This window comes from Camelus ferus, chromosome 7, assembly GCF_009834535.1.
Source record: "Camelus ferus isolate YT-003-E chromosome 7, BCGSAC_Cfer_1.0, whole genome shotgun sequence".
Lineage (NCBI taxonomy): Eukaryota > Metazoa > Chordata > Mammalia > Artiodactyla > Camelidae > Camelus > Camelus ferus.
The window spans coordinates 10,339,924-10,366,011 of NC_045702.1; the positions used below are offsets into that span (position 1 = coordinate 10,339,924).

At 48.2% G+C, this 26,088-nt stretch overlaps 1 long non-coding RNA gene across 2 annotated transcripts; it reads right to left on the minus strand.

The window, feature by feature from the left end:
* Window positions 1-578: 578 nt before the first annotated feature.
* On the minus strand, window positions 579-22,716 carry LOC106730035. Of its 2 annotated transcripts, none has more exons than XR_001366462.2 (4): window positions 22,612-22,716; window positions 21,707-21,894; window positions 12,487-12,639; window positions 579-735 (listed from the first exon to the last, which is right to left on the minus strand). It is a non-coding gene; the product is annotated as an uncharacterized LOC106730035 (long non-coding RNA). The 2 variants fall into 2 exon arrangements; XR_004321670.1 differs by lacking the exon at window positions 579-735 and adding an exon at window positions 12,214-12,288.
* Window positions 22,717-26,088: the final 3,372 nt, after the last annotated feature.

The window sequence follows — 26,088 nt, forward strand, 5'->3', positions numbered from 1 at the left end:
TACTCAGAGAGTGAATAAATGTGTGAATGAATAGGGATCCTCCTTGTACTGTAATTTTGCCTGTTGTGTCTCATGAACAGGGTTAAGATGACATATCTGCCCCTAGGAGCAAGCTAAAACACACAATGAGTTCATACCAGGCGATGAGTGTTTTTCTCAATTCAAGAAATGATTGGTTTACCCACACAACCCCTCCTACACTTGTCAAAACCCGCACCCCTGTCTCCCCAAAGAAGCCCAAACAACTCAAATAAAAATTGACACAGCCTCAGCCTGACAATTTTCTGCTACTGAAACCTCATTATACGATACACATGAGCCACAGACCATGCCCTGCATTGAAGTTAAACATGTGTAAGAACTTTTCATTTAATCACCGGATCCCTCATATCTACGGGCTGCCCACTCCCTCTGCGAAAGTCAGAATTGCTGTACCGCTCCCAGTGTTTTTATGCCACTGCTCCCCAACTCTCCCCTTCTCATTCCCAAAGATCTTCCAAACTGCCTTAACTGGTTGGTATTTGTTAAAGGTTTTTATTCACTCTTCTTGGTAGCTTGATTTGCAAAACCCAGGTTTACCTGACCCCGTGTTTCCTTTTGTTTTCGGTGGATGCACTCCATTTGGGGGCCTTCCATCTAGGGGAAAGATCAAGTCCAGGTGTCCTTGTTCCTTGCTCCAGAGGTGAGTAAAGCTACAGGAGCCCTGCCAGGACCCACAGGGACAGGGCTGCAGACCTGCAAAGATAAACAAGCTGGCCAGATATGGACGAACGACAGCTACAGGGCGGGGCTGGGACGCAGCACTGGAGGTTCCCATGACTTCATTAACCTCTGAAGCATTGTTCTTCCCCCATCACCAGGGCATTTTGATAACACTTACACACTCAGAGTGCACAGCTGGGGTGGTAGGATCTGCCTCTGTGCAGCAGGAGACACTGCAGAGCCCACAGCTCACACTGGGAAGAATCCTGACAATTAAGTAGCTTCAGAGGCTTGAATGAAATCCCAGGTTCAGAGAATCCGAGCGCTTCAGAAGTTCTTTCCTGATACCTCTTCCTTCACAGCAGGGATGGTTCATGCATTTCTAGATTGATTTCTCTCTGTGTAGTTCTGGCCTCCTGATGGCACTCAAAGGTCCAGGAGGCCACGGACCTCTCTCTGTGTTCACTCGTCCATTCCCAGGGCCTAGTACCGTGCCTGGCCATAGGAGGTGCTCGAGAAATACTGGTTGGATAAATGAATCAAACTCCAAGGATAATTTAAAAACAAAAAGTTGTATTTCTATTCTTTGTTTTACCATCATCTAACTCATGATATGGGGAAACTCCCTGATCAGGAAGTGTTTCCTTATCAGCAAAATGAGGCGGGGCTGGGGGGGGGGATATCTGCCCTAACTCCTATTCAGAGATGCTTCAAAACTCCAGAGGCAAACATTGTTGAAAACCTTTGAGAAATACATTCTTTGCAGCTATTACTAATTACCATTATTCTTACTATTCATCATGTGCTCAGTCTCTCCTGGACTTTGCACACAGGTTGATGTGGCAAATCATTTTAACTCCAGGGACGAACACACCATGTTCTACCATGGAGCACCTCCAGGTTGTTGTAAATCCTCAAACCACTGGGGGACAGTCTGTAGACGCATTCTCTGTGCTGTTTTTAGCGGAGCCCTGGATCTGCCCCCTAGACCCAGAGAGGGTGACGCATGTAGGAGGGTATGAGGGTCAAGACCCGGAGGTCTGCCCCTCTGTCCTAAGGTAGGACTGCACCTAGTTCATTCTGAATGAGGCAGTGTTCTTCCCTGCTTTCACAGGGAGCCCCAGGAGAGTGAATTTCACAGCTTGCTTCACCTCTCAGGACGGGTCTAACAGTCACTGTGTCCGAGGCGTTCTTGTATCCGAGTTCTTCTATCCGGACTGGGAGCTTACTTGGTAAAATAGTTCAGACTCTTCAGAAGAAAGCCTGGGCCCAGGATTAGTCAGAACGTTTCCCTGGGGCCCACTTCCCACAAAAAGCACCCCTTTCACCTTCTGACGACTAAAGTGGCCTTTGTAATAGCAGTCACCTCCTGCAGGTCAAAAGACTGCACTGTCTCTGCGGCTGTTGAGGACCGTGTTCTGACTATTCCAACCACATACTCAGGCCTAGGCTCTTAGGCTTCCCCCACCTGCTGGATGCCCCACGCCCCCAAACCCTACGCTTCGACACTGAGGACCATTCCCCAAGACCACTCTCCTCATTTCCTCCACTAACTCATCCCCTCCACTTTTGAAACCAAAAATCCACCTGTGGCAGCAAGGTTTTACTTGGAACTGTAGGGCACTGAACACAAGGGGACTCATCGGGCCACAGAGAGTCAGTGAGCCTGAGACTCCCCAGATTTCTAACCTGGGACTCAGTCCTTGAAGATGTGTTCTTCTTAATGCAAATCAAAACTACAATAAGCTATCACCTCACACCAGTCAGAATGGCCATCATCAAAAAGTCTACAAATAATAAATGCTGGAGAGGGTGTGAAGAAAAGGGAACCCTCCTACACTGTTGGAATATAAATTGGTGCAGCCACTATAGAAAACAGTATGAAGCGTCCTTAAAAAACAAAAAATAGAGTTACCCTATGATCCAACAATACTACTCCAGGGCATATATCTGGAAAAGATGAAAAACCTCTAAATCAAAGAGATACATGCACCCTAATGTTCATAGCAGCACTATTTACAGTGGGTAAGACTTGGAAGCAACCTAAGTGTCCATTAACAGATGACTGGATAAAGAAGTTATGTGTTTGTCTGTGTATGTGTGTATATATATATATGTGTGTGTTTATATATATATGTGTGTTTATATATATACACACACACATATACATGTGTATACACACACACAATGGAATATTACTCAGCCACAAAAAAGAATGAAATATTGCCATTTGCAGCAATTTGGATAGACCTAGAGAATATCATACTAAGTGAAGTAAGATGGACAAAAACAAATATCATATGACATCACTTATGTGTGGAATCTAAAAATAATACAAATGAATTTATTTACAAACAGACTCACAGACATAGAAAACAAATTTATGATTACCAAAGGGGAAAGTTGGGAGAAGGGATAAATTAGAAGTTTGAGATTAACAGATATCCAGTACTATATATAAAACAGATCAACAACAAGAATTTACTTGTAGCACAGGGAACTATATTCAGTATCTCGTTAATAACCTATCATGGAAAAGAACTGAAAAAATATATATATATAACTGAATCAATATGCTGTACACCTGAAACTAACACAATATTGTAAATCAACTATACTTCAATTTTTAAAAAGTGAGAAAAAAAGATATGTTTTTCTTCCTGTACCAGGTAAGTTTAATAACTATAGCTAAGGTTTGCTGAGCACTTACCTTGTGCCAGGCTTTGAAGTCCTTTGCAAGCATTCTCTTATTTAATATTTATAACAAACTTGTATGGAAGGAACTATTTTCTCCCTATTTTACATTTAAGAAAACAACTTTAATAACTTGCCCAGAGGCAGATAGCTAGTAAGTGGCAGAGCTGGGCTTCAAAACCAGAGCAGTCAAATGCACATGCTCTTAACCATTCCTCCCAGCTAGCCGGAAGAAACGCACCCTTCCACTGAAAGCTGTTTCTACCTGAGCGTCATCCATTTGTCAAGAATTAGCTCAAAAGTGCCCCATCTGTGAAGCGTGTGTTCTGAGTTTTTCTCCCCTGTGGCACTGTATTCATGTCCCCTTTAGGTTCTTGCCATACTATGATAAATGGTGGCACCTGAGTCTGTCCCACCCCTGCCCCCACCTCTGCCCTTGCTTTGGAGGGAGATGTCACCTTATATCCATTGTCGGCTCCCCAGATTCTAGAAGAAGCTCCACCAATGTTTGCTGATTGAAAAAATGATGAACACTAAGGTGGCGGCTTATGTCTCAAGCAACTCTGGGGACCTAGGCAAGCATCACATTTAGTTGGGATCCTGGAGGATAAAGAAGGAATGAGAGTGATAATCCTAGACTTGTAGAGTGTATGATATAACTGGGAAGTTGTATTTGAACCCTTGAAAAACACAGCCTATGGCTTTATGAAGAGAAGCATCAACAATGGCAAAAAATGCATATCTAGATATGGTTTACAGACACGAATGAACAATTCACATATTCAAAAAGTCTAAACTGGGAGGAAGGTATGGCTCAGTGGTAGAGAGCATGCTTTGCATATATGAGGTCCTGGGTTCAATCCCCAGCCCCTCCATCAAAATAAATAAATAAACAAAACCACATAAACCTAATTATCTCCTCCCCCCAAAAAAAATTTTTTTTAAAAACAGAAATTAAGAAAAAAAGTCTAAAAAAAAAAGAAAAAAAGTGTAAATGGAATATAGTGACTACTCCCCTCACCGGCTCCCCCAGCCACTCATACCCCACCCGCCAACAAGCAATGCCACTCATTTCTTTTGCATTCTTCCAGAGACAGTTTATGTATATGCAAGGAAAAAGTAACATGTTTTAGCTATAACATATATTGCATTTATATGCATACATACATTATGTACATGTTATACAAATATTTTAGCTATATATATTATAGACAAAATATGTAGTATGCTTAGCAAATATTACATATCCTTTTTTTAAAGATTGACTTTGCCTGGGATATTCAATAATATAACAGGCCATCAATTAAAATCCAACATTTACTAAGCCCACTACATGCACAAACTTTGATAGAAACTGGACCTCAAGACGAACGTAACAGAAGACTGGAACCCTACTTACAAAGAGCTCCCACTTTTAGGATGGGTTGAGATGCATCCTACTTCAGTTAATTCGGCCTGCACCCAGAGACAGCATGGGGCAGAGAGTGAGGAATAGGGAAGTGAGAGGAGATGGGATGGAATTATGTTTTAAAAGAGAATTAATCACTTTTCTCTACTTTTTGCCCCTGGAAACTAACCCCTGAAGTGAGTCATTGTAAAGCAGATCATATTTTCTCCATAAAAATCATGCTGCAGTTGGAGGTTACATTCTGAAGCAAGGACTTGGCACCAAAAACCACAGATATGACTGGAGATGTCATAAGAGCAAAGAACTATAAACCTTTATAATCACTTAAAATAATAAAAGTATGCTCCAAAGTGTTTTACAAATGTACATAAATGTACCAATCATATTGATGACACAAAGGGCTCCGATGAACCATAAAATGTACAGGCAGCACATTAAAAATACAGCATTGCCGCCTCGTAAATTTTCCCTAGGACTGATATATTGCTTATGATAAGCATTAAGTAAAAGATTAATTAACAATATTTCTCCTTGCCCCTCATAGAACTTAAAAGAGGCTTTTTGAGAATAATTTGAAGATACTTTGAGATAATAATTTGGAGGCATTTTTGGATTTCATGATTTAATACACTCTGAGATACCTTTTAAGCATCCAGAGCGCATTAAAAACTTGTTCGAGAGAGTTTGAACCACCTCCTAATTCTTCTCCCAATGCATTTTCTTTGATGGGGACAGGGATGTTCAAAATCACTCCTCTGACTTTAATATTGCCTTTAAGATAGAAGCAGCTCATTCAGACAGCAAAAATGAGCACAAACTTTGTACTAGACACTGAAAACTAAAAAGAAAAAGGAATAAGATGTGGTCTCTACCTAGAACTCATAATGGACCGGCCATATCACTAACATTAGCATCTACCTTTTTGAATGTTTATTAAGTACCATGGGACACCCTAGACACCCATTAGCTCATTTAACCTTCATGTTATGAGGAAGATTTTTTTAAAAACATGTTTTAGAGAAGAGGAAACAGTTTAAAGTTACCCAGGGTTGAATTGTGTTCCTCCAAAAGATTTGTGGAAGTCCTCACCCTTGGTATCTGAGAATGCAGTCTTACTGGGAAATAGGGTCATTGCGGATGTAATTAGGTGAGTTGAGTTCACAGCTGGATTAGGATGGGCCCTTAATCCCATCTGGCTGGTGTCCTTTTAAGAAGAGAGAGAGAGGAGAGCATCACATGAAGACAGACACACAGGGAGAAGATGGCATGTGAAGATGCAGAGATTGTAGGCAGGTTTCAACCAGCCAACGAAAGCCAAGGCCACCAGCCGTCACCAGAAGCTAGCTGAGAGGCATGGACAGGTTTTCCCTAGAGTTCCCAGAAAGAATCAACATTTCCAAGACCCTGATTTCCGACTTCCAGTCTCTAGAACTAAGAGACAACAAATTTCTGTGATTTTAAGTCACCCAGTTTGTGGTCCTTTGTTGGAGCAGCCCCGGGAGATGAATTCCCCACATCATATAACACAGCTGGCGAGGCGGAGCCAGGCTGAGTCGGCCTCCCACGCCCACCCCCTTAGTTGCCACCTTGAGGAGGGGGAGAAGTGCCGGCAGAGGGGCTGAACCTTGCAGAGGACAGAAAGGAGCAGCGCCTCTGCCCACTGGCGGGAGTCTGGGCAAGCTTCTCGGAGGAGAGAAATTTTGAGCTGGATCTCAGTGGTTAAGGAGGAGTTTGCCAGGGCCAGAAGAGGGGGTGGAGGGCAGGCTGGGCAGAAGGAGCAGGTGAGAAGTGGCTGCATATAAGGGAGTTGGGGCGATGACAGAAGGTTTGTGTTGCTGGTGGAGGTCCCCATTTCTTTCCTTCCTCCTCTCCTACCTCCTTTATGGAGTGGACGCAAAGGTCCATCCCCAGTGCCCGCTTCAGCCCCACTGGCCTTCCTTCCCAGGCTCACTCCTCTGCCCTCAGAGCCCCTGCCCTCACCATCACCATGGCTGACCCCTCTGGTCCCCAGGTCTCCACCCCAAAAATCACCTCCTCAGAGAAGCCCCAGAAGCACCACCCTCTGCCTCTTGAAGCTTCCTCACTGTCAAGCTGTTCTCTTCAGCCATCTCTTCATCACTTGTATACAAAGTGTTATCTACCCCACCTCCCCCAACTTAAACCTAAGCTCCCTATGAGCAGGGACCCTGTCTGGCTTGTCCCCAGAACCGAGGGCCGGGTCTGGGACTTAGGAATAGCTTCTATAAAGATTTGTCAGATGAACACGGAAAGAACTTTCTAGCAATGAAAGCAATGGATGCCCCAGGAGGGCCTATCTATCACTGAAAGGATTCAATAGAGGCTCTATAGGTGGGCCTGCAGGCCTGGAAGGCAACTAAACTAAAGCCCTCGAGACTCTGAGTCCTCTATCTGCATGAGAGTCCAGGAACCTCCTGGCAGGAAGCTCGTCCTAAGGAAGGAGAGAATCATGTCCGTCACTCAGGTTCTAGAACAACGGGCCAAGGCCAAAGAGAAGATGCAGTTCTGAGGCCAGCAATTATCTGTTTCCAAGGCTGTGCTGTGGCCCAGCTCCCATGCAGAGGAGGCTGAATTACAGAGAAAATAAAACCGAAAAGAAACACCTGAGTAACATCTCTGCTAGGCCCCAGGAGAGCAGGAAGCATCAGTGGTCCAGGCGGCGATGGCCAGAAGCCATCAAGGGCAGGGAGCAGCACTGAAGGTGTCAGCTTCAACAGCTCAGAGTAGCAGCCATGATGGCAGGAACCTGGAGGGATACTGTGAGTTGGGGGGAGGTTCAGCTGGTATGGGCGACGCTTGCCCAGAACCCCAGGGCCCCTTTCCTAATTAGCACAAGGGTGCCACTGGGGCCGGTACCATGGCTGGTGGGCAGGATGTTGCTGGCCAGACTGGAGAGCTGTATGCTTACATGGCACGCACCCTAGTTATAGGCTGGGACTGCAGGAGGGCAGGGCCTGGGGAGCAGGGAGCCGGGAAAATACTGGCAGTTATTAAAATAGTCTTTGTGGCCCTTTTTTTTTTTCCCCAGACTGGTTTTGTCTGCAAAAACAACACAGTGAATGTTCCTGAGATTATTAAATTATCCTGTCTTCACCTTAAATGTCATAGGCACTTCCTGACACTTCCTCGCCGTGCTGTCAGAACACTTCACACTTCAGTGGCGAGCCAGAAAGAAAATCAATAGAACTAGAGCTGTAAGGGATTTCTCACCAGCTTGGTAAGATGGACGGCCTGCCTGTCCCATTTGGAGCCAGGAGAGAAGGGATTGGCTGAGTCAGTCCTTACCTGCCAGGAACTGTGTTCTATTTGGAGAGCTAAGGCACAAAGCGTGCGCGCGCGTACACACACACCCACCCAAGGCTGAATGAATGCATAAGAGTTCGGAGCTCTGCCTTCATCTGCATTGCATTGATGGGCTGGGGAAGGGGGGAAGCGGCTGAACAGAAGTCTTTCAGCCAGTGACTAAGCTCAGGGCACAGAAATCCTATCTCCTTGTTCAGAGAGAGGTGGGTCATTAAAGGGCACTTTTGGAGGGAATGATTATGGAGCGTTCATTCCTTCTGTGACAGGCGTGGTGTCAGCTGTAGATGCTTCATATGACTGAGGTTGCTCAATTCCTACAACAATGGTCACATGGATAAGGACCCTGATGCCTGAAGAGGTGGTCCGCACTGCTCCACCGCCAAAAGGGACTGAAGCAGAGGGCAGTGGGGGTATAGTAGCTGACCCACCACAATACACTACACGTCATGGGTGCCATGTTATTGTCACTGCTGAACCCTCAGGGCCTACCTCAGTGCCCAGAGCACGGCGGATGTTCAGTAAACATCTGTGGAATGAATGAAAGCAACGACAACCCGCCAGGGTATTATGGTTTCCATCCTAAGAGCATCTCCATGAGCTTGGCTTGCCTGCTCTCACATTCACCCAATGAGGAGGGATGGGAGCACGTGTTCTTGCTGTTGTTGCATTATTGCTATGGTTGGTGTCACTATGATCATTCTCCTTTTGCAGAGGAGAGAACTGCTGGGGAGCTCGGAATATTTAACTTTCCCCAGGATGGGGAGAGTTCAAGGTCCTGCCCAAGTCTTCTGATCCTCTGATCCCAAATCGAGTTCTTCCCAGTGTTCCCTGAGGAGGAAGAAACAGGCCGAACCCACCAGAAACTGCCTTATTCTAACGAGGAAGTTCATGCCTTACTTCGGACCTTGTGCTCCCTCCCTCCCACCTCCTCCTCACTTTCCCTCTCTACTCAAAGATAGGTATCTGCAAGAAGGCGACCCCCCACGCCAACTCTCACCATCCCTGCCACCCCTCCAGCTAAGAAGTGGGATACGCTGGGAAAAGCCCCAGCTTTCCGATTAATTAAGCCTGCAGAACCACTCAGCCATAGCTGGTCTCGGTTACCCGGGCAATGGGAGGCGATACCTCAGGATCAGAGGGTTGACTCAGTGAAATATAGTCTGTGGGATTGCCCTGGAAAGGTTGAAGTTGATGCAAATGTTAATTATTATTATTTTTAGAGCTCTGCCTCCCTAGGAGTTGCATGGCCTCCAAAAATGTCCAGAGTTTCCACGTCTCACTCTGAGGAGGGGGAGAATCTAATTAGTGCCTCATCCCTCTCCTTCTGGGGGAGTGCTGGACCCAGCTCCACGTGAGAGGAAGGAGGCGGCCACAAGGAAGAGAGGGAACGCTGCGCCTTGTAGGAAGCAGGAGGAGGAGGAGCAGGATTCTGTCAAACATACACAGAGGCCTGGACAGACTGCTCCCCACACCTGAGCTCAGAAATAAACTTGGATGAGGTAGACGTTTATTCTAGTTGAATTTCGAGTAGAAGGGGAGGTTATCTGGTTCAGCAATAATTTAGTAACTTTCTATTATGTTTCCTGAAGGCACCGTAGGGAGAGATGGAATAGGCATAGTAGTACCTCACTGTTCCAGATTTTACCTTTCTGATAAATTCATCCGTCTGGAATAGAGTCAGGGAAGGAAAAAAAAATTCATTGGTTTGTCAGAAATATGCCATACAGTACACATACAAACCTGTGTATTTGTATATTTACTCTGGGTCTGTGAACTCTTCATTTGCACATAGTTCCAGCAGATTAAGAAGTCACAAACTTGAAAGAGAGTTGGTACTATGGGTGGGTTGGTCTAAAATTAGCCATTAGGCTATCTTTTTAGAAACAACAAAACAAAACAAGGTAGACAAGAAAGAAATCCACCAAAAATATTTATGAGAACTCAAAGTCAGCTGTGATTCCTTGTGTGGGACAGTGCATTATGTACCTCAACAATGTCTGTATTTTTTTTGAACATTTTTTATTGATTTATAATCATTCTACAATGTTGTGTCAAATTCCAGTGTTCAGCACAATTTTTCAGTCATTCATGGACATATACACACTCATTGTCACATTTTTTTCTCTGTGAGTTATCATAACATTTTGTGTATATTTCCCTGTGCTATACAGTGTAATCTTGTTTATCTATTCTACAATTTTGAAATCCCAGTCTATCCCTCTCCACCCTCCACCCCCCTGGTAACCACAAGTCTGTATTCTCTGTCTGTGAGTCTATTTCTGTCCTGTATTTACGCTTTGTTTTTGTTTGTTTGTTTGTTTATTTTTGTTTTTGTTTTTTAGATTCCACATATGAGCGATCTCATTTTGGTATTTTTCTTTCTCTTTCTGGCTTACTTCACTTAGAATGACATTCTCCAGGAGCATCCATGTTGCTGCAAATGGCATTATGTTGTCGGTTTTTACGGCTGAGTAGTATTCCATTGTATAAATATACCACATCTTCTTTATCCAGTCACCTGTTGATGGACATTTAGGCTGTTTCCATGTCTTGGCTATTGTAAATAGTGCTGCTATGAACATTGGGGTGCAGGTGTCATCCTGAAGTAGATTTCCTTCTGGATACAAGCCCAGGAGTGGGATTCCTGGGTCATATGGTAAGTCTATTCCTAGTCTTTTGAGGAATCTCCACACTGTTTTCCATAGTGGCTGCACCAAACAATGTCTGTATTGACATCACTCTATGACCACATGGTACAAAACAAACGGAACCACAGAACATGAGAATTAAAATGACCACTTGGTGTCATCAGGCCAACCTCTGAGAGCCAGAGAAGTGAAGGAACTTGCTCAAGGTTGCACAGCTAGCCAGGCAGGGTGAGGAATGACACCCAGATCTCCTGGTCCTGCCTGGCCCAGGGTCTTTCCTACTGCTCACACAGGGATCCTAACCAACACCCCAAGTTCCCAAGAAAAGCTCAAAATCTGTTCAACATCTTTTATCTGAGACATCAGGTGTGCATGATTCCTTTTAGAAAGAATTCTGTCATAAATGATAACAAAGAAGAAAAGACTGGGAGCCTAAAGGGGTCCGACGGGCACCATGCTCACAGACACACACGCCAGCTCCTGGAAGCAGAGTCTAACCCTGAGGAAATGGACAACAAAGGTTTTCCTGTGGGGAGAGGAGGCGTCCCCTCCTTCTAGGAGCCCATACTGACTTGGAGAGGCAGGCCAGGCAGACCTGAGGCACATCAAGCAAAGGCAGACAGGCCAGAGAACCAAAAGGGGGTACCAGCAGGAGGGCTCGTGGCCGGGCAGGCTCCTGACGCCCTGAAGCGGGCCAGCGGAGCCTGAGAGCACCTCATACACACAGCACACAGGCTCATTATTGGGAGTATACGGCGCATTATTTGAACTCGGCGCTCCTGCCCCCGGCGGTGGGCACCCTGCCAGTCTGTGTTCCCATATCCTGCTGCCGACTAGGGGCCCACCCGTTTCTATATCGAGAAGCTCCTCTCCATAAATAAAGAACAGGAGTCAGGCACAAAAGAAAGGCTGTTTTGAGCGCCGGGAAGGCTGTCACTTGGGCCAACAAAGGGCAGGAAGTGCCGGGTGGTGGCCCTGTGTCTGTCCCCAGGCCCGGCTCACCTGGCTGGGCTGGAGGGCCTTTGTGCAAAAAATGTCAGGCCCAAGTCCCAAACTTCCTGCCATTTGTCAGGCTGCGCAGTGACCTGGAGTTCACCAAAATGCTTGCTGCTCCCAACAATACACACATGCATCCTTTGGAAAAATCCTCTCCCCCATCCCCTCCAGGCAGCAATGGCTTTTTATGGAAGTGCCTGGGATGGGGGTGGGGGTTCTCCAGGGCTGAGAAATGGAAAGTTTCAGTTGCATTTCTCTCTTCAAGTTGGGCTGAGACAGGGCAGGGAGAGAGCAGAATCCCAGGGGGATGGGGACGGAGGCTCTGAAGTCTCACCCCACTCTGCTCCTGACCAGCTGGGAGCCGTGAGGACACTGGGTGGGGTGTCTGTTCTGTGGCCTATTTGCTTTCTGCTCCTGCCCAACATCCCCAGAGGCCCCCAACCTACCTGCCTACCCTGAGGCTCCAGCACTTCACTGCTCAAGAATGGGATGCAATTCGTGTCAAGAATAGCCACCTGCCTACAGAGGAGAAAAAAATCAGGCCATGTGTCTGAGACAGAGCTAAAGGGATAGGAGTCTGGGCTTGGGGTCACCACTGCCAGGCCAGCCTTGTCCCTGGCTGCAGGCTGGATCTTATGAGAAGAGACTCACAATGGCTTCTCCAGGCAACAACCAAAGACATCAACTCCTCATTCAGCTCACTTGAGCTGTGCTCACCTGGTGAGAGGCCGTAGACAGAGGCTCCCAAACACTGGGATGGACGCTGACAGTCACCTGTCTTCTGCAAACTGAAGGAAAACATCATGAGTTTTCCAGCTTGCTAAATTGATTCCTTTGAAAGGCCTGTCCCTTTTATTCTGAGATTATGCTCTGAAATGAACAAGAAGAAAAACACGGTGAATTTTTCCATACTGCTAAACTTACTCAATTTCAAGGATTGTCTTTTATTCTGGGATTATGTTCTTCCTACTTTTCTGAGCTACTTTGTTAGTGTTAGAGCGTGCTTTTGTTTATGACATCAAATTAAAAAATGGTTTTTTTTGGGGGGGGATAAATTAGGAATTTGAGATTAACAGATACACATTACTATATAAAAATTGATAAACAACAAGGTCCTACTGTACAGCACAGGTAACTATGCTCAATATCTTATAATAACCTATAATGGAAAAGACTCTGAAGAAGAATACATATTTAACGGAATCACTCCGCTGTACCCTTGAAACTAACATAGCATTGTAAAATAGCTATACTTGGATTTAAAAAATGGTTTAGAAAAATGGTTTTATTTGATGAAACAAAAAGCTGACAATCCTGTGTTAGCCCTACAAACAGGAACAGAACCACCACCACCTGCAGAGTGTGAAGTTCCCAAGTCTAGGAGCCCCAGGCCCTGGGGCGGGAGACTGGGCTGCTGCCTTCAAGGAGTTTATGACATGGTTGAGGGCTACGGACCTGTAATGGTGACACACTGCAAGACCTTAAGGGATGGATTCTGTGTAAAGGTGTGAGGCAGATGTTACTTGTGCTGTTGGAGCGCAGAGAGGAGGCTGGTCAGTGAAAACCTTGTTCGTAGTAAGTGCTCAGTTAACGTTGGCTGAACAAATGAATGACTGGAAAGCACTGAAGAAAACTTAGCAAAACTGGGACTTGGCGGGGATCTTGCCAAGGGGAAAAAGATACTGAAGGGCATTGCTGGTCAGCAGGTCAGCTCCAGCAGAGGCGTGGAGGCCCAAAAGAGCCTGCTTGTGTAGGGGCTGTGAGGGGCTCAGCCTGACCTGGAGCAGAGATGATACTAACTGGAGTAGTGGAATGTACTGTCAGGTAAGTGGAGTCTACCTTGCGAGCCAGACAAATACATTTAGACTTGAAGCAGCCATTAACAGAGAGCCTTGGATGGTTCTTGAGCAGGGCAGTAGCAGGGTGAGATGCCAATGGAAGATTGCGAGTCCGGCAGCTGTGTGTAGAAGGCTTGGAATCCAGAACCAGGGGAGCTGTCAGAGGACTTGCTCCTGGAAGGGCGGGGGCCAGGGCTTGGGCTGTGGTACTGGTGAGGGGCACCACCAGGATGGGAAGGGACAGGACTGTGCCCGAGATTTTAATCCAAGTCTAGGGAAGTTTTGACACGGCTGAATGGATAGAAACGGGAGAGAGGTGGGAGGTTTGGAATAAGGCAGAGGAAGAGCTTGGCTTTGTGCCTGCCAATTCTGCGGAGACGACCAGGCTTGCATGTAGATGTGTCCAGCTGCTGGGGCGAGAGACCCGGGGAGCAACAGGACCACCTCATCCCGGGACGGGAGAGAGAGAGGCCGCCTGCACTCCTGTGAGCCCAGGCTGCAGCTGGGGGATCCAATGGGGGTGGAGGTGCCGGCCCTTCTCAGTCAGGTCTCCAGTTTGGCCGAATAATGTGTGGAATTTGGGCCTACATGAAAGGCGTTTAAAGCTGCTAGTGATGAGCAGCCACCCGCCCTGGGAGGGGTTGTCAGGCAGGGCTGCCTGCTCTGGCAGCTAAGATAACCCCAGGTTATTTCAGGAAGAGAGTCCTAAGAAGATAAACAGGTCAGTGGCCAGCAGATGGACAGATAACCTGGCTTATCCGAGCAAAGGCAAGAGAGGGCCCTCTGGGGACAGGGTTCTCGGAGACAGGAAGGTGCCAAAGTGCCTCAGAGGATGAACAGGGGGCGGGAGCCAGACCAGGGGCTGTGACACCAGCTGGGGAGGGGGCATCTCACTGCCCTGTCGTGTCTCTCCCTGGGTGGCAGACATCAGGCCCTCTGGTTCTGATGGGAAATGGAGACAGGGAGTTCCCTCAAGTCACCCTAAACCCAGGTGCTCCAGACCTTATTTGGGTCTGAATGCCCAGAAACAGCCCCAGAGTAGTTTGCAGGCTTTTTATGTTTTACTTTCTCATGTTGTTTGAGTCAGTTGCCCGCCTGCATTTACTGGGGACACAGTCCCCATATTGTGCAGCGTGTGTGCGCATGTGTGTGGTGTGGCATATATGTGGGTGCAGTGTGTGTGGGGTTGGCGATTGTGTGTGTGATGTGTGGGTGTAATGTATGTGTGTGGGGTGAGTGTGTGGATCTAGTACATGTGTGGGTCTGGGTGTGTACAGTGTGTATATGTGCATCTGGGGGGTGTGAGCAGTATATATGCGTATGTGGTGTGTGTGTACCCAGTGTGAGTGCAGGGGGTGCACGGGTGTACTGCATGTGGTGTGTGGAGTGTGTGGATGTAGTACGTGTAAGCTGGAGGGGGTGTAGATGTGTACAGTGTGGGTTTGGGCGTGGTGTGTTGGTGCTGCATGTGTGCACGTGGTGTGCACACAGAAATGTGAGAGTGTGGTGTGTGAGTAGTCCACGTGCTCATGGTGTGAGTGGAACAGAATGATGAGGACACAGGCTCCTGGTCCCGCCCCATCCCCCATCCTCTTGAAAACACAGCGGAGCTGTCATCACCCTGAGGGGGCAGAGGCTCTCAGCTCCATCAGAGCCTGGTCCAGACGTCTCAACCCATCCCGGGACGCCTTTAGGTTTCAGTTCTGGCCCTTTGAGCCCCCTTCCCTCCCTCCTGTCCCAGGGACCTCCCATCTCTTCGAACAGGCGTGGGTCTTCCTGGCTCTGGGTCCTGGTTCAGGCAGTCTCCTCTCTGTCTCCACTCAGACAGCATCTTTGTCCTTGAAGGCTCAGCCCCCAGACACAGAGTGGTCTCGCCCACGCCCTCTGCCCACTGCCTTCCATCAGTGGGCACCTCAGACTCCCCATCGTGCACATGTGGCCCTCACAGCTCATCACAGGGGCACGCAGTTGGTCTGGGCTGCCACCACTGCACTGAAGCACCCCAAGGACAAGGATGGGGAGCCGGGCCCAGGCTCTGCACGCCTCACCCTAGGAGTCCTCTCTGGGCTCCCTGAGAAGCCTCTGCCCCATCCCGCAGGGGCCTCACCACCAGGTCTGTGCTGCTGCAGGCACATTTTCCTGGAGCTGTCTTTTTTAAAAATTTTTCATTGACGTATAATTGACATATAACATTGTACTGGTTGGAGGTCTTCAAGGTAATGACTGAGGTACTTGTATATTTTGTGAAATGATTGTTATGCTGAATCTAATTACCATCTGCCACCATACAAAGTTAACTTTTAGGATTTACTCTCTTGTCAACTTTCAGGTGTGCTCTACAGTATTTATGGCACAGTCCCCACGCTCTACTCCACGGCAATGTTGACAGGACCTCACATTCTTGTGGTCATGCCAGGCTCTGCACCTCTGTTCTCGACTCTCCTGCGGGCCCTGCCATCCTCCCTGCATCCCGCCTTCAAACCCCAGCCTCCTCCCACTACCTTGCACCCACTTGGAAATCCAGGCACTGACCACATTTGTTCTGTTCCTTCTTTCTTGTCCTGATTTCTCTTCTCCTGTCCCTCCCCACTACAGGTTTTTGTTTCCTCTTATTTATTTATTTGTTTATTTTATTTTGGGAGGAGGTTAATTAGGTTTATTCTTTTAATGGAAGGGGATCGAACCCAGGACCTCATGCATCTTAAGCATGCACTCCACCACTGAGCTATCCTCCCCCTGTTTCCTTTTTTTTTTCTCACTTCTGTAATCCTCTCTTTATTTTTTTTATTGAGGTATAGTCAGTTTGCAATGTTGTGTCAATTCCTGGTGTACAGCACAAATCTTCAGTCATACACGAATAGACATATAATCATTTTCACATTCTTTTTCTCCATAATCTACTATAAGATATTGAATATATTTCCTTGTGCTATACAGTATAACTTGTTTGTTTACTTTATATATACCAGTCAGTGTCTGCAAATCTCAAACTCCCAGTTTATCCCTTCCCCCAACCCCCACCCTCGCCGTTTCCTCTTAACTAGACTACAGTAGCGAGAGGAGATACTGACAGAGCATCATTTAGACTCAGAGTCAGGAGATGGCTCAATCCAGCCCCTCTGGCCTCTTTCGCCCCACAGGAGGTAACGCTGCAGTGAGCATTTAGTGCATGGCCCCTCACGGACCTGGGTGAGGACTCCTTTGGGCTGGATTCCCAGCAGCCCGAGCCTGGGGCCTGGCCCCAGCACAGCCACGCTGCTCTCCAGAATGACAGCACCTCAGGTTCCCAGCTTGCATGTCTCTCTTACCCACCACTGTATGCTTTGTGTGCTCCTGACCTCTGGGGGTTTCTTTTCCTATACAGTTTGTTCACACTCTTGCCTGTTTTCTGTTGGGATTGCAGCCCCCTCCTTGCTGATTTCTATAAGTCCTTTGTATATTCCAGGTATCAGAGTATACTTAGAATTGGAATAAAATCTGGGCTGGTTTTAGAACGTCTCCCACTCTGTCCTCCATCTCCTTATTTTGTTCCTGGTATCTTTCAACGGCAGTAAAGCCAATCTTTTAAATTTTGGTGTGCGCTTCCAAAGTTTTTAGATGTGCTTTCCGGTTTCTAAGTCACAAAAACATTTTCCCAGGTTTTCTGGTACTAAACTTATACTCATCTTTATCTAGTATTCTCCAAGGTGACAGAACCCTACAAAGTGCTTTGCAGACACTGTCTTACTAGCTGGAGACCATTCTGGGTACTGCACACTGCTTAACTCCGAGTAACTCACTCAATCTTCATAACAACACCAGGAGGTACCGTTATTACCATCCCCACGTTACATTTGAGGAAACTGAGGCACAGAGGGGTTGAGTAACTTCTAAGTGACACACAGGTAACAAGTTGAAGAGTCTGAGCACCTGGCTTCAGAGACTGTCCTCAACTTCTCTCTCAAGTGATCTTTACAGCAACCCCACATGTGGGAGTTAGTTTTATGTACCAACGTGACTGGGCTGAGGGATGCCCAGAGAGCCGGTAAAACTTTATTTCTGGGTGTGTCTATGAAGGTGTCTCTAGAAGAGATTGGTAGGTTAGTATGTGAATCCGCAGAGTTAGTAAAGATGCCATCACCAATGTGGGTGAGGATCACCCAATCCATATGACAGCCTGGACAGAATAAAAAGGTGGAGGATTTGCTGTCTCTGCTTGAGGTGAGATGTCCATCCCCTCCTGCCCTTGGACATAGGTTATGGGTGCTCCTGGTTCCCAGGCTTTCAGACTAAAACCAGGACTTAGACCATCTGCACCACCCCAACCCTATTCTCAGGCCTTCAGCCTCAGGCTGAATTACCCACCGGCTTTCCTGGTTCTGCCCTTTGCAGACAGATCATGGGGCTTCTCAGCATCCATCATGGAAAGAGCCAATTCCCATCATAAATCTCTCTCATATATCCATTACATATCCCACTGGTTCCGCCTCTCTGGACAACCTGACTAGTACACAGAGAGTAGATGAGCAGGTGCCACCCCTGGGAGAGGGGGGCACCTACTCCAGCTCGAAGCCCCAGCCCATGCCCTGGACACTGCAGCACAGTTGTCTTAAACTCGGCTCCCTCTGGGAAAGCCTGAGACCTAGATCCGGGTGGCGCATTTTGGGAAGTGATCCCAGAGAGTAGGAGCCAGGGGCTGAAGAGACTGAATGCAGAAGGAGGGCAGGCCAACCTAAGGATGAGTCTTCTGGCTGTACGCTGCTATGGCAGCCAGGGCTCCATCCTGCTGGGACATCTGAGGACCACACAGAATGGGTCTCAGAAACAGTCCCGGGAAGAACAGGACAGCATTTATCTAGCAGCTCCCATCTCCCGTCAGCAACCTGTTTTGAGTGTCCAGAGTGCCTGTCCTGGTCACAGAGGAGCCCTGGGGCAGAACGGTCACAGGTGCATCTGACAGGTGCTGCTGGATGCTTCCTGGGCAAGGCTGGGTGCTGCAGCCGAGAGCATGTGAGGCCTCCGTGCTGCCTAGTTATTAAGACTTGGCACTTCCCTCCCAGTTTTCTCCCTGCAGGCCTGTCTCACTTCTCCGAGCACATCGCTGGCCTCTGGTGGGAGGGTGCAACCTCGGCTCACTGGTCTTTATTTCCCCCAGTATGGTGCTGGGAACAGAGCACACTCTGATATAACAACCCTGCCTTTTACTGAGCATCTTTAATGCCTCTGGCACCAGGGTTGTTCTCTACACGTGCCACTGCCTTCAATCCTCGCAGGAGCTCTGCTCTAACTGTTTTCTGCATAGGGACAACAAGGCTAAGTGGTTTAGGGACTAGTGCAACAGACTTAGGGTCAGGAGTCCAGGCTGGCACTGTACGGGGGCCCAGAGCTTCCTAAGGGCTGGCTGAAGGGGGAACCCCCGGCTTCTTCTGTCTGGACCAGGGAGGTCAGCGGGAAGGAGGAGGGAGGTGCCCTGTACTCAGAGGAAACAGCTAGAAGCTAAACAAAGGCTCAGAGGCAGGAGAGCCTGGGCCTGTATAAGGAAGAGCAGTTTGGCCAAGTGTAGGAAATCTGTGGGAGGAGCAGCTAAAACAGTTGTCGTCTGGGGGGAGTTTGGGGGGTGGGGAGGTGGCAGCGGGGTGATTTCTCTTTCTACAACTTAGTTGGCAGTGAGTGGGGGAGCCTGTCCTGGACTTTAAAAAGCCCCTGTCAAACTGCAGTCCCCTTGAGGGCAGGAACCCCTGCTTCTCCTTCTTTGTGTGACAGAGAAACAGAGAGATGCGCATTCCCCCAGAGTGTGCCCCTCCTCGTGGACATAGGGGGTGGAGAGATAAGGCGGGGTGGTGGCAGCTCCTGGCTGGCTTTCTCAGCGTATCTCCTGGTCATTCTCTTTCCTATCCTAAACCACCCACCAGACCCACCTGCACCCCGCAGCTGGGGGCTGCCCCACCCACTTGCCATCATTTCCGTTACTGGCTTTCAGCAAAGAGCCTAACAGTCCTTGGGGACTCCTCTGTTATGTCATGCAGGAGCAGAAGGGTTGCTTTCTCTGTAGATTCCTACCAGCTGCCACCCTCTCTGGGCTTGCACAATTCAAAGGCAGCACAAATAGATAAAGAGAGGAAAGAGTCCCTGACCTGTGGCCCGGTGGACCTTTGGCCCTTGGTGATGGAGGTAGGATTTGTCCTTGGTCTCCCTCTTCCATGTTCCTCCCGTGACTTCAGCAAATTCTCTGTCTCTACAAGCAACTGACCTATGCCCCGTTTCCTTTAGCCAGCCCTGATCCCCAGCTCCTGACTCACACCACACTCCGCTCCAATCCCAACTCCAACAGGTAGCCACGGCCAACAGTCAGCAGTAGGTATTTGTGATACACATTCAAAACCAGAAGCATACGATGTGTATCACCGTGCAAATTGCTCCCTCACCTCAGTAATAGCACGGCCACATTTCCGTGGACTGCGTATGGACCCAACTTGTTCTTTCAGGGTCAGTACAGGCACATGACAAAATATTTTGAACAGGTTCTCTTCCCATTATTTATTGAGAAACTGTCATGGGCAAGGCTCTAGTCTGGGCACTGGAATATACATTCTAGTAAAGGAGACAGGAAGTATAAAATAAAGAAGCAGCAGTATTATGGATGGTGTTGTGTCATGAGGAAAATAAAATTGGGGGGGCTGGAAAGTGTCACCATGGAGGTGACATTTGACAACTCAGATACAAACTTCAGGACAAGAAGGATGCGTACTTGGGCCACATCCACTTTGGGGCTAGGACACACACTGCTGATGGCATCTTTGAGCCCACGTGATGCAGATGGTGGAGATGGAGATGGTGAGCCCTGCGGCACTAGTCTTCCCTTTACTCAGTGTCCTCCGGCGCAGTGGCAGCTGTCCAGGCCGAGGGAAGGATGCATGAGCTAGTCAGCAGGCCCACATCCCCTGTGGCTGAGCCCTTTTCCCAGGTCCACTGGGCATGACAGAGCACCGGGCCAGGCCCAGCTGCAGTCCTGTAGTACTGCCTCACTCCTGTGACCTCCTGAAGTAACGAAGGGACTTTCCTATTTGTAAAACTGAATTAAATGCCTATCCAGCCTCTGCTTTCACAAGATCCTGTCTGTGAAAGTACTTTGGGAGGAAAGTTTCTCTATGAGTTTCCTAGGGCTGGTATCACAAACTGAATGGGCTAAAAAATAGAAATTTATCATCTCACAGTTCTGAAGGCTAGAAGTCCAATCAAGGTGCTAGTAGGTTGCTTCCTCCTTAGGGGCTCAGAGGGAGAATCTGCTCCAGGTTTGTCTCCCAGTTTCTGACGGCTGTCGGCAACCCTTGGCATTCCTTGCCCTGTGGCAGCGGAAGTCCAATCTCTGCTTCATTCATCACATGGCATTCTCTCCTGGTGTCTGCGCCCAAAGTTCCCTCTTCTTATAAGGACCCTAATTATTGGATTAGGGCTACCCTAATGATCTTGTTTTAACTTTATCACATCTGCAAAGACCCTATTTCCAAATAAGGTCCTATTCACAAGTTAGGACTTTTGCTGGAGTTGGGGGTGAGGGGGGAACAATTCAACCCCTAACAGTGTCTAATGTCATCACCATCACAAAGAATTAGTGTTAAAAAGCAAACACTAAAATGCATGATCAGCAAGATATACCTGTTCTCGTGTGGGTGGTAGTCTGTTTTGACATGACAAAGGTGGTGATGGGGGAGCTCAGGGGTAGTGTGTGCTTAGCATGCACGAGGTCCTGGGGTCAATTCCCAGTACCTCCATTAAAAATAAATAAACCTAATTACCATTAATCCCCCCCCCAAACCAAACAAACAAAAAAAGGCAGTGACAGATTTGCAAGAACCTGGGAGAGTCAAAGACTGAGGTCCCACTTGGCGCTTCTCAAACAACAGTGCATACATGAATCACCTGGGGTCTTGTCAAGATTCAGACCCTTGTCAATAGGCCTGTGGCAGCCTGACATTCTGCATTTCTGGCAAGCGCCCAAGTGATGCCTCTGCTGCTGGCCCATGGACCACACTGTGAGCAGCAAGGGTCTGATGAATTGCCACCTTACAGGCCTCTGTCCTGCCCAAGCTCCAGCACTGGTCACTTCTGAAGAGACTTACCTTCTTCCTCCCATGACCTTCATGATTTTGAGAGCCAGGCTGGTAGGCTTCAAGCACGTTACTTCCCGCTTAGGTGGTCCCAGCTGTGACGTCTTTCCCTTTCTAACCCATCCCTCACAAGGCACGCCGACTTTTCTTAGCCTTCCCATTAGTATTCCAGTGGACGGCCTCACCAACGGTGACAAGCACTGGGGGAGCAGAGAGGAAAACTTAGTTGAAAGGAGGACTGCAAACCTGTCAGAGCACAAAACACACACATTCAGCCAAAAGACCCCCATTCCTGGACCCCATCCAGACTCGTCCCTTTATTATTTTTGTTCGCTTTCCTCCTTAACTAGATCTTGCCTGAAAACAGCCTGGGAGTTGCTAAGGTAACGCTTTAGAGTCTCCCCCGACACATCATTGTTTAATTCCAGCAGCGGCAGCCGAAGGAATTTGCTATTTGTTTAAGAGATGAAAGCCACAAACTTCCACACATTCATCTCCAGTTTCAATCCCCTCCAACTGTATGGCCCAGTCAGAGCGAAACACATTGGGTGGAGTGGGCTCATGGGACCCAACAAAACAGTGGGTGCTTGAGAATGGTCCTCATCACCCAAAGACAGAGGGTGCCGGGATTTCTCTTGACGGGGCACCCAGGGGAGGGGGCGTGGGGGGATAACTGTCTTCGCTGAGGGTCTGAGGCGGGAATGGTTGGAGGGCAAAGCCTCTGAGTCATGTTTCCTCCCAGCCTCAGATCTGGAAATCACACTTTCCCCAGGGCCTCAGTTGCACAGATCCTGACTCTAGGTAGGGTACCGCAGAACCCATGAGCAGCACACCTAAACCGGACGAAAACACACGGATGGGGTTCAGGGTGCGGAAATGTTTCAGGAATGCATACAGTCCCCTTTAACAAGATTTACCAGGAAACCATTGTGGCCTGCGGGCCTGCGAGGTGGGTCCTGAGCACACAGGGTGCACCTCCCTGGACCTGCAGCCTCTCACCAGCAGGAGCGCACTGATCCGACTCTGCTCTGCCGCCACTGACGGATTTCTCTCCGTCCTTGCTTTTCTCTCTGCGTCATCTACTTCTCTCACGGACAACCAACCAGCTCCCGCTCTGCGTCGCATCCAAACTCCCTAAGCAGACGATTTTGATTGGTTCAGATATCACAAGCTCTTGGACTAAGCTAGCTCATAGGACAGCTGGCCGGCCAATAGAGACGCAGTCCCCAGGTCAGGTGCTCTCTCTTGGTCCAATCATCTGTGGCCCACGTGCTACAGCTCATGGGGTGCAGCCTGGCGTCTTTAAAGGGAGTTGCAGCTGTGGCGTTTCTTCCGAGGTATGTTTATCCATCTAGTGTGAATTACGAGATAAAGTGGTGGTTTCAGAAGAGTTCTGAGGCGAAAGCAAGATGTCTAATGAGGAAGCATGGTTGAATTTTGTGGTATGATGTGGTGTATATAATCTCTCCTCCGTCATCCTCTGGAGACTTTGGTGAAATGTACACTGCTCACCAATGCTTCTGGTGTTGGACTTGTGCTTTTGAGGGTTGGTAGTGCTGACTCTGATCTCCAGGAAGACGCCGGCTTAGAGCAGAAGCTGCCCCTGGGGGCCCAGCCACAGCCTGTTACCTACAGAAAAAACTTAAGAAGTTTGGCAGTGAATGGGAGGAGAAAATAGGATCCGTTTACTGAAATAGCAGGCTCATCTGTGCAACAACCCAGAGAGACCTATGCAGAGATATCAAGGAGACAGGGATAAACACACAGGTCTGTGCACACACATGGACAGACACAGTGAGAGACAGATCAAGATCTCCTGGAGTCACATACCCAGAGAGATACGTACAGGGAGACGCAACACACATGGGGGCACACTCACAGCCAGTGAAACAAGCAGAGCTCTGAAGAGTGCTTGTGCCTCAAGTGTAGTGGAAGTGAACACTGCATACAGGAGGGTGAGGTTGTCTAGCACAAAAAAAAGAAAAGAACCATCTTTCTGGGTGTTCAGGTTGTTACGGTAAAGTAGTTGTCAGAGGTCATCTTCAGGAGAGGAGACGGTGAGTGCTATGGCTAGGTGATTTGATATAATCCCTTTTCATAGGAAAATACATGTCTCAAAGTTGAAAAGCAAAAAACAAAAAAGCAGGTGTAGCCAGGATTTTGGAGAACTTGCTAAAATTCATATGAGTTCTAAGTGTCTGTTTAGTCTATGGCCCTAGCTCTCAAAAGGGACCCCCACCCCACCCCACCCTCCTCTGGGAACAGTGTGATGATACCTTCAGTGGCTGGAGAAATGGCTAGTCTGATTGGGGAGCCCACTGTTGTATAGAGGTGTTACTGAATACACATTTGTGTGCCCAACACACAGTGAGGCCAAACAAATGGAAAAGTTGGAATTTGGAGCAGAGAATGGTTTGTTGCAGGGCCAAGAAAGGAGAACGGGTGGTTCATACCCCCAAAACCTGAACTCTCTGGTTTTGGGTGAGAAGTTTTTATAGGCAAAATTTAGGGTGAGGGCTGCAGGGTGTGTTACTTCCTTCTGATTGGCTAGTATGGAAGTAACAGGGCAGGTGTTCCAGGAATCTTGTGCTCAGCCTGAAGTTTCCATCTTCCCAGTAGGTGGGGCCTTAGTTCCTGTAGAAGAACTCAAATATATTGTTATGTATGTTCTGTGGGGAGGCACCAGGACCTTGCCCCTATTTCTAGACTGCTCTTCCTTTGTTTCTGCATTCCCTCACTTCCCTGATTAGCAACTGTTTGAATCTGCCCTTTGAACATAGGGAAGATCTAGGAGGCTGAAGGAAGCTTATTCCCTACAAACAAGAAATGGGGGACACAGAAAGGATTTGTACCTGGGAGAGCCCCACAGGGTCCTGCTCAATTTCAGAGGAGTGGCTGTCCTCTGCCTGTGATTCTTACCGGGCAGCTGCCACATGTGGGTTGAGACCCTGAAGGATTTGGATACTGGATTCAGAACGTGAACAGCTGAAGTGGGGAAAAGGATGAGTTGTTCTTGTGGTAAGATGTGGAGCTCACATTTAGACTGTCATGTCTGGGAGGACCTTAGATGTCTTCCTGTCTGATCCTTTCATTTTTCAGAGGCAAAAATTGAAGCTCAGAGTTTAAGTGATTTGCCTGAGGTCATGCAGTGAGTTAGTGGTGGCCGGACAGACTCATTTACCAATGGCTGCTGCCCTTAACTTAAGTCAGTTTTCTTTTTACCTCTTGGAGGAAGATCAGGTCTGGGGGACTGCTGGTGGGGACAAAACCGGACAACAGGTCCGAGGGTCTCTGCTTGGGGCTGGTTGAGAAAGTATCGGGGAACTGTCAAAGAAGTTTCTGCCTCATTTTATCTGCAGGATCTCCCCTCCTTCGGGCACCTGCCCCTTGATAAAGGTTTCATTTTGATCACAAAGGGGATACGATGATTCAAATGCTTCAGAGCATAGGTGATCTGGATTCCCGGAATCAGGGAAGGAGTGAGCTGAGGAAGTCAACTGACGGTAAGCCAGGGCAGGCGGGGGCGTCAGTCTCAGCATGAAGGTCCCGTGTCACTCTTCTCCACCAGCTGCTTGTGAATCAGTTGATTTGGATGCAGCATGGCCGCTGGTGGGGGAAAGGTGCCAGTTCAGCGAGGGAACGAAAGGATGCAGATCTCAAATTGGAGGGATCTTGTTCACAGCAACTGCCAGTGCCCTGCTGGACAGAGAGGTATGTGGATCTGAAATTACCAGCCAAAGGGGCCTTCCGGCTAATCTCTTGATGGACCCTGGCCATGGTGTCCCTGTCTCTTATGAATGCTGTGCTTACACTGAACATGGCCTTGATGCAGGAAAAACAGATGTGGGGTATGAGGAACCCCTGGGATGTGCCCCTCCAAGTGTGGGTCCTTGGCTTCACGCAGGAAAGAATTCAAGAGCGAGCCACAGTTGAGTAAAGTCAGGTTTATGTAGAGAGATACATACTGCGTAGAGTGTAGGCTGTTTCAGAAGGCAAGAGAAAGGCCATGAGGTGTGGGCGGTGGGAGCTCAGGTTAAAGTAGATACACACTCCATACAGAGAGTGTGGGGTGTCTCTGAAGACGATGGAGAGAGAGGCGGCCACGAGGTGTTGTCAGTTTTTATGGGCTGGCCGGTAGCTTCATATGCTAGTAAGTGGAAGGACCAATCTAACTAACTACCCTGGGGAAGGGGCTGGGATTCCCAGGAAGTTGGCTATTTCCCATTCTTTGACCTTTTGTGGCTAGCCTTGGAACTGTCATGGTGCCTGTAAGCATGTTATTTACCATGCTGTTATGTTACAATGAGCATATAATGAAGCTCAAGGAAGTCAAATCTCCCACCATCTTGAGCCTCAAGTCCTCCTGGGGACTGAATCCTCCAACACCTTGATGT